The following is a 6293-nucleotide window of genomic DNA, read 5'->3' on the forward strand; positions in this document are numbered from 1 at the left end:
TTTGAGTTATTATTTCGTGGTATCTAAGAGGATTAAACTTCTTATTGTACTTGAATTTCTACTTTTTTAGTTTTTTAGCTTTTCTTTGTGCTCGTGTTTTTTCGAGGCTTTGTCGCTTTAGTTTTTCTTCGTGCTCTTATTTTTTCAGGGCCTTATCACTATTTTCAAGTTGTATTTGCCTGCGCACGATTTGTATGCATTTTAATCTATTTCTTATCGACTGATAAAAAAAACCTACAATGTGAGTATGATGACATGTGAATGACGTAATGATTGATAATATTTCATAAGTCAGAATGACTGTGGTGCAACTACATGAGCATCAAGGATTCCCCTTTGTATAAAGAGTATTGATATACACGAGAAATCTTTGTTGACATGGTTATGCTCACATTATCGAGCGATTTCAAAACCATTTGTTTTTTTTTATATAAAATCGAATGATAATTTGAAGTTTTTTTTGTTTGTTTGTTTATATGTTCCTTTTACAATGATATATACTGCCATAAAAAAAACTAGTGCAATCCGAGATACCAAACCTTAACCATTTTGTAATTTTAACAGTTAATTTTCAACGCTTGATTTTCAAAATGACATACTATTGTGTTATGTAGTGATCAACACTACAATAGAGTTTGGTTTATAAAGGAGAAGATATCGGAGATAAAAGAGGCCTTTTTAATTGATAATTCTTAACTAGCAAATTGCAACTCGAGAAGCTAATAAGGACATAAAATACATCGCATTTAACATGTGCGACTCATATAAATTACTATTCATTATTGCTACTAAAAAAATCTAACTTACTAACGGCTAATTTGGTCGCCCCTACCAGTTGAGTCCGCCCGTAATTAGGAAAAATACCTTCTACTCCACCGGATCCTTGTCATCAAGAATAATCTCTGGAAACTAACTTTTCATGAAATGCATGCCCTCTCATATTGTAGCTTAGCTTGAAACCTTATTATTGCACTAATAAATGTACAATATCTTGTTGAATCTTCCGAAGTTTCTTGGTTACTAGTACGTTTAAGAGGAGAAATCTTTATGTTTCCTTTTGAATCTATATTAGGCAAGGTTATTTGAGGAATCAAACCATCACCTAACTTAGGCTTTAATTGAGATACATGAGATATAAAGTGGATCATAGAACCTGCAGGTAAATAAATTTATATGCAATTGCTCCTACCTGAGTAATCTCCTCGTATGATCATTTGGCAACTAGCTTCAAATTTCATCTCAGTTGTACTGAAATATGTTTATATGGTTGAAGCCTTAAATACATTAAATTCCCTACTTTAAAATACCTTACAAATCTCTTCTTGTTCGGATGTTGCTTGTTCGTGTTCTAAGCTAACTCTAATGCTCCCCTTAAGCATTTGATTTATTACTTGTCTTTAATGCAAATTATTTTGACATGTAGGATTCATTTCAGCTTGGGAAGCCATAATTCCAAATTGTAGTGGTGGATATCCATACGAAGCCTCAAATGAAGTAAGCTTGAGACTGATTTATAAGATGTATTGAACCACTACTTAACTAGTGACAACCAAGTAACCTATTTAGTAGGTAGGCCTGTCAATGGATGCCAACGTAACGGAAATAGGCTCTGCCGCTGCCGCTGCCGTTTCCGTTAAAATTTAGCGGATATCCGTTACCGTTCATTTCCGACGGAAATAAGAAATTCAAAAACGTTACCGTTACGTTGGACTTACCGGATAACGGATATTTTTCCCCTGCCATCCGGTAAGTCACAGGATAGCCACAAAACAGGCTAAAAACACAGAACAAGTACACATAACAGCTTTAAAATCCAACAAAACAGGTTCTAAATCCATGCCACACCAAAAAAAGACATACAGATGTTCATGCCATTGCCACACAAGAAAACAAGTTCATAATCTTCATGTTTTTTTTGCAAAAAAAAGACATCTCCATCTCCATTTGAGTCAACAACTGCAAATGCATTCCTCCTCCATCTCCAGATTCTCCTCTGCCAAGTCCCAAGTGCCAACTGCATCTGCAAATGCATCTAGTTTCTAATCAGTAATCACACAGAGAAGATGATGATTTCTAAGGCAGAGAAGACGATGCTTGATTCAGCATCCGTAGTTTCTCTCTTTTTCTCTCTGAGAACTTCTCTGTTGTGTCGAAGTGAAGAACAGAAGAATGACTGAATGAGATGAGATAAACCAAACAATACATAACGTATAAAAAGGGGAACTTAGGCGCAGGCCCAAAAAAAATGTGCATAACTAGTTATGCAGTACAAAGAAAATGTGCATAACCAGTTATGCAGATGCATAACTTGTTATGTGGCACAAAAAAAAGTGCATAACCAGTTATGCAGATGCATAAGACATTATGCAGTACAGAACAATGTGCATAACTAGTTATGCAGATGCATCAAAGGTTATGCTTATCATAAATCACTGCAGATGCAAAGAAAATGTGCATAACTAGTTATGCAGTACAAAGAAAATGTGCATAACCAGTTATGCAGTACGCACGTTAGCGGATAACGGAACTAAACCTAACGGAAATACACGGTTCCACTATCGTTACGTTAAGAAGGGATTATCCGTTAGCTTATCGGTATCGGATATCCGTTTACCGCTATGTCGGATGGTAGAAGTAACGGTTAACGTATTATCGGTATCGGCTAACAGAAAATCGGTATCCATTGACAGGCCTATTAGTAGGTCTGAAGCTAGTCATACACCTCAAATAAGACTCTAAATATACACATTAACCCTCTATGTTTATCCATCAGTTTGTGTGTGACAGGTTGTACTCATATGTAAGTAGGTTCCTACTTTCGTGAAACACATTTTCCAAAAATTGTTTAGAAAAACATTATCTCTATCAAACACAATAGACTTGATAACCATGCAAATTGAAGGTTATCTGCTAATAAAACTGTGTAAGGATGAATGATAGCTAAGAAGTGAATATGCGTGCTTTTTAAATAAACCCACAACCACTAAAGTAACTTATTTTTTTCTCAGATTTATGTAACCCCATGATGATCTATATACTAAGCTTGCTATATAATAGGTAGTGGCTATAACAGACCAGTTGGTAATGAGTTGAATACCTTATACTGCTAGCATATCTCACATTCCTAAATTTCCTTAATATTTGTTGTTTCCTTCCGACCCAACGAAAGTACAATTTGTCTTTTTAATGTTAGCTTATGAACTAGAGTGATTGCAAGTGGCAGAAGAATAAATTGCAACCGAAAAGGAGAGGTTTTAGCAGCATGTATAGATAAAATCTAATACAATCACAAGAAGGTAAATAGTAAAATACCTTTGTGTAAGATTGTATATAAAGTTTTTCTCATTCTCTTCCACAATTAATATGTGTAGACCGAAGGTCCGTGAACCTGACTGTGTAGAAGTACTCCTGCATGATTTCAAAAATCAATATCCAAAATAAATCTTGTATATATCCGAATTCTGCAAGATCCGAATTCTAACAAGCACGATACTTGTAATCTATATTTCAAGATATGAATTCAACAAGAGCGAGTATTGTAGGATCTCAATCAATTAAGGATCGAAGACTATCTAGATTGATTACATAATACTTGTGGTATTCATATTATAAAGATAAACAAGTATAATGTGTAAAAGGAAATAATATAAGACACCGGAATTTTGTTAACGAGGAAAACCACAAATGCAGAAAAACCCCGAGACCTAGTCCATTTTGAACACCATATTGTGTTAAACCTCTACATTTACTAGCCTATAATCATACTTAGGACTGGAATGTAGAACCCAACTTCAGTCGTGCTCCTTACATCTTTGAGACCAACGTAGTTCTACGCACTTGAATTCCTTAATTGAGGTCTGTTACAACCAAGAGTTTCTTCATCCTAAGTGGAGACTTTTGATACTTATCTGTCCCTAACAGAACACCTATACGTTTCCATTTCGATATGTTTCAATCAAGGTTTTAAAATAAAGTTTGCAGTAGAAAAGTTCTAGCAAACCTCATGGATCTCGAACACTTACACTGTTATCAACGAGAATCCTATATCACTACCACCTCACAAGAATAATCCAAAAAATTCAATAAAGAGTTTAGATATCTATCTTTTGGAATCACAAAGTTTGTGATTTTTATCTATCTTGTTCCTGATTAGTAGTTCGTGAACTACAATAATTAGTAAAACAAGATCCAGATACAAAAACTATCAGGTAAAAGATAGTTTGACTGGGCTTCACGGATCCCAAAGTGAGGTCTTCAAAGTTATAACATAATACAGTCTCGTAAAGAAACCTAAGTTATAGATGATGACTCTAGCTTTGTAACTAGGACACAAGAGTGCCAGTGATTAAGAAATCCAGCTGCAAGAGTCTCTCTAGATTTTCAAGGTTGAAGTATCTTTGAATTCAAGCTAAGGTTGCTTAGAATCCAAGCTAAGACTTTCCCGGTTTAGATAAAATTCAAAGTTAGAAATTCATTTGAGTATGCAAAAATGTTGCCTTGAAATTATACAGAAGAATATTCACTATGGTGCGAATAGTAATGGAGATGTGCAAAATGATAGTTCACAAAGGCCAAGTAAGGCCGTGAACGCCCAAGCAATAATGGTGTTCAAGAACACTCAAGATTAAACAATAATCCGCATGCCTAATGCGAAATTGTGAATAAAGTTTTCTTAGAAGTGTTTATTAGAGATAGAACAAAGTGCAAGGATGTCTTAATAAATATTGTACAAAAGTAAAAGGGCTCCTTTGAAAGTAATATCCTTTTTGTTTCTCAAACAGTGTATAGGAACATGTCCAAATGACATGGTATGCAAACCGAGTATGCATATCCTTGGACAGTTGGTGAACTTTAACCTTTATTAAAAGACAGGGTATGCATACCAGTTATGCTTACTCTTTGACAGTTTGTGTATTTTTGCATTTAAACTAAAAAGTCCGAGAACGATGCCAAAATTGACATGGTATGCATACCCCAAGCAATTTGTGTACTTTAGTCTCTCATGTTTAAGTTTAGAAACCTTCACAATAGCCAAGGTATGCACACCCTAAATAGTTTGTGTACTGTTTGCTTGGGCAATTTTCAAAGACCAATTTAAACAAAAATAATTTGTAAACAGTAAATTGTTCTAGACTAAGATTACTACATATCTATAAACTTCCATTGCTCGAATCATACTTCGAGAGTTTACACAAGACAAGCTTGAACTCGAAATTTCTTCTTTGCAATATTAAATCTACTAAAACCATAAGACATGGTCTCGTAATATAGAATAGTAGATGCAATGAGTAATAAGATAAATCGGTTTTCACATACACTCTTGTTGATGAAGTTCTCGCGAATATCTCTGTTTTTTCTTCAGTCTTCAATCTTCGATGGTATTCGGTGATATCTGATACTCAATTACTATGCTCTAATCCTACTACGAGACCTGATTTTAGTAGACTAGAAATCAAGATATAGTTTTGCACATATAATATTGACGACATGCTTGAGATAGAAAAATTTGTGAGTTCGACCGAGCGGTGCTCTACCGTCAACAATCACCTTTCGCATAAAATCTTCAACTTCTGCATATAAACCCTTTGTTTGTATCTCAGAACACCTTGTTGATAAGTATGTCTAGGAAAGGTGTAGCATAACTTAGGAATCAAGTCTTGAGCTAGAGGATCCTCTTGTAGATTTCTTGCACCCGAGTTGGCCAAGCAGGTCGAATGCATTGGAAATTGAAGTTTGCGTTATCTCCAATCTAGAAAGAGAATCTCCAATATTATTATCAGAGTTCAGTGTTTCCTTGATAAAGTTAGTAGGGACCTAAGGTTGGGTTAAGCTAAGATGTTTACTCCTTCCATATTTAAGATTAATCGGGGGTTTAAGGCTAAGGTAAGCTTTGGTCAGGCCACTACATAAACATTGTCGTCTAATCTAGAAAAAATATCAATTGTCCTTTATCCTCGATACATACCACTCGTCCTTATAATATATATACATACAATAAACAACAATATACCATCCATGAGCTAATTACGTACGAGACTTGCGTCACTAACAAAATAATCTTTACCTCGTGAAGATGTTCAATTGAAAAGAAGTTGAGACTATATTTCATGTAATTCTGACTTCTCAGTAAGACAACATAATCAAAAGCAACTAAAGAGCGAATGTCGGGCTCACCTTCATCAACCGAGAAAGTAATTTTTCCACAGCGAATTTCTCCAGTCCAGATAAAGTTTTGAGCCAATAATTCTAAAATCTTGATCAACTTTTAACTTTTTTTTAAAAGAAACTTTTTC

This window comes from Papaver somniferum, chromosome 2 (genome assembly GCF_003573695.1).
Source record: "Papaver somniferum cultivar HN1 chromosome 2, ASM357369v1, whole genome shotgun sequence".
In the NCBI taxonomy this organism is placed as follows: domain Eukaryota; kingdom Viridiplantae; phylum Streptophyta; class Magnoliopsida; order Ranunculales; family Papaveraceae; genus Papaver; species Papaver somniferum.